Source organism: Pinus tabuliformis, chromosome 9 (assembly GCF_031772625.1).
Source record: "Pinus tabuliformis cultivar Carrire ecotype Pingquan chromosome 9, CPIR1, whole genome shotgun sequence".
Classification (NCBI taxonomy): domain Eukaryota; kingdom Viridiplantae; phylum Streptophyta; class Pinopsida; order Pinales; family Pinaceae; genus Pinus; species Pinus tabuliformis.
In genome coordinates this window covers 1,175,542,988-1,175,550,508 of record NC_142307.1, presented here as the reverse complement: position 1 = coordinate 1,175,550,508, position 7,521 = coordinate 1,175,542,988, and positions in this window count along the sequence as shown.

Sequence of the window (7,521 nt, the reverse complement as noted above, 5' to 3'; positions counted from 1 at the left end):
GCCCTAACTCCTTATATCTCGACCTCTTTGGGGACATGCAAAGAAAAACAGAGAAAAAGCAGACCGCTCTGATACCACTGATCCGGATTTAAGCAGGAACACAATAGATTACAGAGATAACCATAAATACAGAGATGCGATAACCATAAAAATAGAGATGCAGCGGAAATAATACTTCATTTCATTAATGGAGAATACTGAAATATGCTTACAAATAGAAATAACCCAGCTAGGGCGATGGTAGCTTATCTCTCAGAAGAGATGTGTCAGCTACATGCCTCTGAACTGTTTCGAACTGTGTTTACAATGAGGCTCGAAGGCCTATTTATTATTGAGAAACAATGGAAAACCCTTAACATTCCAAAACCTAACCCTAGAAGATGAAACGCCAAACTATGGGCCCCGTTTGGGTAAATTGGTACATCAACTTCCCGGGTCGTAACTTTGGCATACGATCTTCGTTTGACGCGCATGATAGCCCGTTGGAAAGATCTCTCCGAGGACTACAACGAAAAATATGACTTTTTATCTAAAAAATCGCGGAGGTAGATTTCCCAAAAAACGTCGTTTAGGGCCTCAAAACGGCTCCGAAAGTTTAGGACCCGAAAAAACTGCTAAAAATAGCAAATTGCGCTATAATTAAGCAAACTGAAAAACTGAAAAAGAGAGTTGTGGGGGTCCAAATGGGATAGGTGAGTGGCCACCAACATCCACCTGGATCATTCCTCCCCCCTTAGGAAGCAATGGTACCCATTGCGTTGAGTTCCTCCTTGAGATGAGGAAGCTTCTGCTGAGCTGGGTCTCCAGTGAGCTGTTCTGCAATCTCTGATGTGTCCAGAAATGGTGGGAAGCATGGTCGGCGATGGTCCACATTAAACAATCGGTGCAAGCGAAGGAATGGAGGAATGTTGTGCTTCAAAGCATTGTTGCCCACAGCCTTGTTACTGGTGTAAGGACCATGTCGAAGCGGTCTGAGTTTCTGATGGGTTTTGGTAAGGCGTTCTCTCTGCAGATGTAACCAAACTTTTTTGCCCACCTGAAACTTGTGTGGTACCCCTCTGGGTAAGGAGAAGTTGTTCCTGTGTTCTGTCATGACTATATCCCTATGTTGCTGCTGCTGCGTGGAGGAACCCTTTGCGGGGGTCATGGATGTAGCAACGATCTTCCCCTTACTTTGGGAGCGAACTAGACAGAAAATAAATTTCCTAATCTGTGAGATGAGCTTGCTGCCTTTCTTAGCAGTGATCAAAGAGGTGGTGGTAGGTGGAGCTACCTCTGGTATCCTGTATAATGAATTATCCAAAGAAATAATGACAACGCGAGGCCTTGACTCATACACAGCATGTCGCCTCCCCAAGTATGGCTGGCCTAATAGTACATCACAAACATCCAGAGGTGTAACATCACACAATACCTCATCTATGAAGGGCTTGATACTGTAGGGAAGGCGGCACTGCTGGTGAAATTTGAGATCTCGTCCTTCGTGAAGCCACCCGATACTGTACAGTTGTGGGTGTGGCATAGTTGGCAGGCCCAGCCACTTCACGACCTTTGCTGAAACGAGGTTCTTTTGGCTGCCACTATCGAAAATGAATTGCAGCGGCGAACCCTTCACCCACATCTGTGAGTGGAAAAGACGTTCCCCCTCCTCTGGCTCTTCGGGCTCATTCTTCTGGATCTTGGCAGTGGCAACAGTGGCACTAAGATCTGCATCAATGATTTGCTTCCCTTTGACATCCCCCTTGTCGGGTTCCGGCTCAGATTCAGAACATGCATCTAATTCAGAAGCCTTCAACTCGACCACCAGCGACTGCTTGGTCCGACACTCACTTGTGTTATGAGTGGGACTCTTGTGGAACTCACACCACTTTCCTGTGTCCTTCTTCAGCTTCGTGGTGTTGTTCTTTTCTTGCAGCTTAGAGGGGTTGTCTTCGGTCACCCCGCCTTGGCTTTGTCCTTTGGGCTTCAGATTTGCAGATCCAAAGTCTCGCTTCTTCAGTTTGAACTTTTGCTCGATTTTGACAGCGTATCGATATGCTATGCCGAGTGAGGAGATGTTCAAGAACTCCATATCTTCCTGGATGTATCTATGTAGGAAGCCTCGGTATTTGAGTACCAGATGCAGCTCAGAATCTTTGATACCCAACTGTGTGCGAAGGGTATGAAAAATATTTGTGAACTCTGGTACATCTTGGTCTCGTCCCTGCCGCAGTGTGGTCCATTTGATGTATTTCTCCTCATAGCTTTTGACAGGGTAGTACTGCTCCTTGATGGCATCTTGGAAGTCATTCCAAGTGGGGGCGGCTGAAAACAGTGAGCCTGTACTTTCATCCTTCTGCTCTCAGTATGTTTCCCACCAGTCCTTGACGTGGGGGGCTACTTTGAGAAGAGCGAAAACAATCTTTTCCCGACTTGAAAATTCATGAACAGAAAAATACCCATCTAGCAGATTTAACCATTTATCTACGGCATCTGCGTCTATTTGACCCTCAAAGATGGGGATTTCAAAATTAACTTGTACCTTAAACGGTGTGGCGTTTCCAGAGTAGTTGTTGGAAGCCGATGCGTCGCCTCTGGGTAGCCGCTGAAGGATCTACGCAAAGTTATCCATCATCGTATTCCTTTGCCGCTCGAGGGCTTCTTCGAGCAAGATTCTGATAGGATCTCGTACCCCCTCGTCTTTCTTCTCATCCGCCATGGGAGGTCGTCAAGATTTGCGAGGCTGATCTTGTAAAGGTTCGACCAATTCAAGCCCTAACTCCTTATATCTCGACCTCGTTGGGGACATGCAAAGAAAAACAGAGAAAAAGCAGACCGCTCTGATACCACTGATCCGGATTTAAGCAGGAACGCAATAGATTACAGAGATGCAATAACCATAAAAACAGAGATGTAGCGGAAATAATACTTCATTTCATTAATGGAGAATACTGAAATATGCTTACAAATAGAAATAACCCAGCTAGGGCGATGGTAGCTTATCTCTGAGAAGAGATGTGTCGGCTACATGCCTCTAAACTGTTTTGAACTGTGTTTACAATGAGGCTCGAACGCCTATTTATTGTTGAGAAACAATGGAAAACCCTTAACATTCCAAAACCTAACCCTAGAAGATGAAACGCCAAACTATGGGCCCCGTTTGGGTAAATGGGTACATCAACTTCCCGGGGTCGTAACTTTGGCATACGATCTCTGTGTGACGCGCATGATAGCCCGTTGGAAAGATCTCTCCGACGACTACGACAAAAGAGACATTTTTATCTACAAAATCGCGGAGGTAGATTTCCCAAAAAACGTCGTTTAGGGCCTCAAAACGGCTCCGGAAGTTTAGGACCCGAAAAACTGCTAAAAATAGTAAACTGCGCTATAATTAAGGAAACTGAAAAAACTGAAAGAGACAGTTGTGGGGGTCCAAATGGGATAGGTGGGTGGCCACCAACATCCACCTGGATCATTCCTCCCCTCTTAGGAAGCAATGGTCCCCATTGCGTTGAGTTCCTCCTTGAGATGAGGAAGCTTCTGCTGAGCTGGGTCTCCAGTGAGCTGTTCTGCAATCTCTGATGTCTCTAGAAATGGTGGGAAGCATGGTCGGCGATGGTCCACATTGAACAATCGGTGCAAGCAAAGGAATGGAGGAATGCTGTGCTTCAAAGCATTGTTGCCCACAGCCTTGTTACTGGTTTAAGGACCATGTCGAAGCGGTCTGAGTTTCTGATGGGTTCTGGTAAGGCGTTCTCTCTGCAAATGTAACCAAACTTTTTCGCCCACCTGAAACTTGTTTGGTACCCCTCTGGGTAAGGAGAAGTTGTTCCTGTGTTCTGTCATGACTGTATCCCTATGTTGCAGCTGCTGTGTGGAGGAACCCTTTGCGGGGGTCATGGATGTAGCAACGATCTTCCCCTTACTTTGGGAGCGAACTAGATAGAAAATAAATTTCCTAGTCTGTGAGATGAGCTTGCTGCCTTTCTTAGCAGTGATCAAAGAGGTGGTGGTAGGTGGAGCTACCTCTGGTATCCTGTATAATGAATTATCCAAAGAAATAATGACAGCGCGAGGCCTTGACTCATACACAGCATGTCGCCTCCACAAGTATGGCTAGCCTAATAGTACATCACAAACATCCAGAGGTGTAACATCACACAATACCTCATCTGTGAAGGGCTTGATGCTGTAGGGAAGGCGACACTGCTGGTGAACTTTGAGATCTCGTCCTTCGTGAAGCCACCCGATACTGTACGGTTGTGGGTGTGGCATAGTTGGTAGGCCCAACCGCTTCACGACCTCTGCTGAAACGAGGTTCTTTTGGCTGCCACTATCGACAATGAATTGCAGCGGCGAACCCTTCACCCACATCTGTGAGTGGAAAAGATGTTCCCCCTGCTCTGGCTCTTCGGGCTCATTCTTCTGGATCTTGACAGTGGCAACAATGGCACTAAGATCTGCATCAATGATTTGCTTCCCTTTGCCATCCCCCTTGTCGGGTTCCAGCTCAGAGTCAGAACATGCATCTGATTCGGAAGCCTTCAACTCGACCACCAGCGACTGCTTGGTCCGACACTCACTTGTGTTATGAGTGGGACTCTTGTGGAACTCACACCACTTTCCTGTGTCCTTCTTTGGCTTCGTGGTGTTGTTCTTTTCTTGCAGCTTAGAGGGGTTGTCTTCGGTCACCCCGCCTTAGCTTTGTCCTTTGGGCTTCGGATTTGCAGATCCAAAGTCTTGCTTCTTCTGTTTGAACTTTTGCTCGATTTTGACAGCGTATCGGTATGATGTGCCGAGTGAGGAGATGTTCAAGAACTCCATATCTTCCTGGATGTATCTGTGTAGGCAGCCTCGGTATTTGAGTACAGATGCAGCTCAGAATCTTTGATACCCAACTATGTGCGAAGGGTATGAAAAATATTTGTGAACTCTGGTACATCTTGGTCTCGTCCCTGCCGCAGTGTGGTCCATTTGATGTATTTCTCCTCATAGCTTTTGACAGGGTAGTACTGCTCCTTGATGGCATCCCGGAAGTCATTCCAAGTGGGGGCGGCTGAAAACAGTGAGCCTGTACTTTCATCCTTTTGCTCTCAGTATGTTTCCCACCAGTCCTTGACGTGGGGGGCTGCTTTGAGAAGAGCGAAAACAATCTTTTCCCGACTTGAAAATTCATGAACAGAAAAATACCCATCTAGCAGATTTAACCATTTATCTACGACATCTGCGTCTATTTGACCCTCGAAGATGGGGATTTCAAAATTAACTTGTACCTTAAACGGTGTGGCGTTTCCAGAGTAGCTGTTGGAAGCTGATGCGTCGCCTCTGGGTAGCCGCTGAAGGATCTGCGCAAAGTTATCCATCATCACGTTCCTTTGCCGCTCGAGGGCTTCTTTGAGCAAGATTCTGATAGGATCTCCTGTCCCCTCATATTTCTTCTCATCCGCCATGGGAGGTTGTCGAGATTTGCGAGGCTGGTCTTGTAAAGGTTCGACCAATTCAAGCCCTAACTCCTTATATCTCGACCTCGTTGGGGACATGCAAAGAAAAACAGAGAAAAAGCAGACCGCTCTGATACCACTGATCTGGATTTAAGCAGGAACGTAATAGATTACAGAGATAAACATAAATACAGAGATGCGATAACCATAAAAACATAGATGCAGCGGAAATAATACTTCATTTCATTAATGGAGAATACTGAAATATGCTTACAAATAGAAATAACCCAGCTAGGGCGATGGTAGCTTATCTCTGAGAAGAGATGTTTCGGCTACATGCCTCTGAACTGTTTCGAACTGTGTTTACAATGAGGCTCGAATGCCTATTTATTATTGAGAAACAATGGAAAACCCTTGACATTCCAAAACCTAACCCTAGAAGATGAAACGCCAAACTATGGGCCCCGTTTGGGTAAATGGGTACATCAACTTCCCGGGGTCGTAACTTTGGCATACGATATCCGTTTGACGCGCATGATAGCCCGTTGGAAAGATATCTCCGACGACTACGACCTAAAAGACAATTTTTACCTAAAAAATCACGGAGGTAGATTTCCCAAAAAACGTCATTTAGGGCCTCAAAACGGCTCTGGAAGTTTAAGACTCGAAAAACTGCTAAAAATAGTAAACTGCGCTATAATTAAGGAAACTGAGAAACTGAAAGAGACAGTTGTGGGGGTCCAAATGGGATAGGTGGGTGGCCACCAACATCCACCTGGGTCAATCCCAGAGATCCGGAGGCTGGAATTTTGCATATTGTAAGGAATTGTTGTTGGTTTCTTGAGACAACATCAGATTGTTGGGTGATCTAAGCTTTGTATGAGGTGAAGAGGGGCTTACTTGCAGAGAGGATGATGCTGGGTCAGAACAACTGGTTGTAACTCCCTTGGCTCTTTCTTGTTTATCAATAAAAGCTATTCAAGTTTTCCTCCATACTCTTGTGTCATTTATGTTTGTTGCATTTGTATGGTCAATTTACATCTGATCCTAGATTGTTTATGATTATAGATCCATGTTCTTGTATAGTGCTATGCTGCTGTGATCTTACAGGTACTCTGGGAAGCTGGGCGTGCAAGGGAACAAGTAGCGAAAGACTATCAAGAGAGAGAGGAATCGAACCAGGAGATTAGCGCAAGACAGAGGTTGGTCTTCTTTGTTCTTCTCTCATCTATATTTCATAAAGGAAAAACGAAAGTAGCTTTACTTTGTTTGTTTCTAAGGTAGCTATCACACCTTAGTGGGATAAGCAGTTCTGTGTAGACACTTTTCCCTGTAACAATAACACCTAACATCTCTTCCTCACCCTCTTCCTCTGGGCACAAATCTTCCTCTGCTAGATTCAACCCTCTGTGGTGGTCTGCTACTTGAGCTTCCTGCTTCATGCTGATGTTGTGGTCCTCTGGATCTGGTAGCTCCTCTACCTCGTGCTGAGCTTCTTCCTCTGTTTCTCTAATTTTTCTTTCTCAAGATCTTCTCCTCTACCTTCAAACTTGCTTGATAGGAATCCTCAATAGTTTTCAGACTTAACAAGCTAATCTCATCTTGTATCTCATACCTTAATCCATTAATATACCTAGCTATCTTTTCCACATCATCCTCTACATGCCCTGCTCTAATACTCAATCTATAGAATTCTTCCATATACTCCTTAATAGACATTCATTTCTATTTTAAATTTTGCAATTGCTTAAAAAGATTCAAATGATAGTATTTAGGAAAAAACTTGGCTTTCATTTTACTTACCATTTTTTCCTATTGCTTGATCTTGGATTTCCCTTTCCTTGTTCTTGATGTCTATACCTCGTCCCACCAGATGGCTGCATGACCCTTCAATCTAGTGACTACAAACTTCACCATCTTCTTCTCCTCAACCTCTTCATAGTCAAAGTACTAGTCTATGGATCTGATCCAATCCATAAGCTCCTATGCGTTCAGACTCCCTTCATACATAGGGATCTCCATCTTGGGTTTTCCTCCTACTTTTGCCAGCATCTTGATGACCTTGGCAGTCTCATTGTCTTCTTCTGCTTCCTCCACTTTA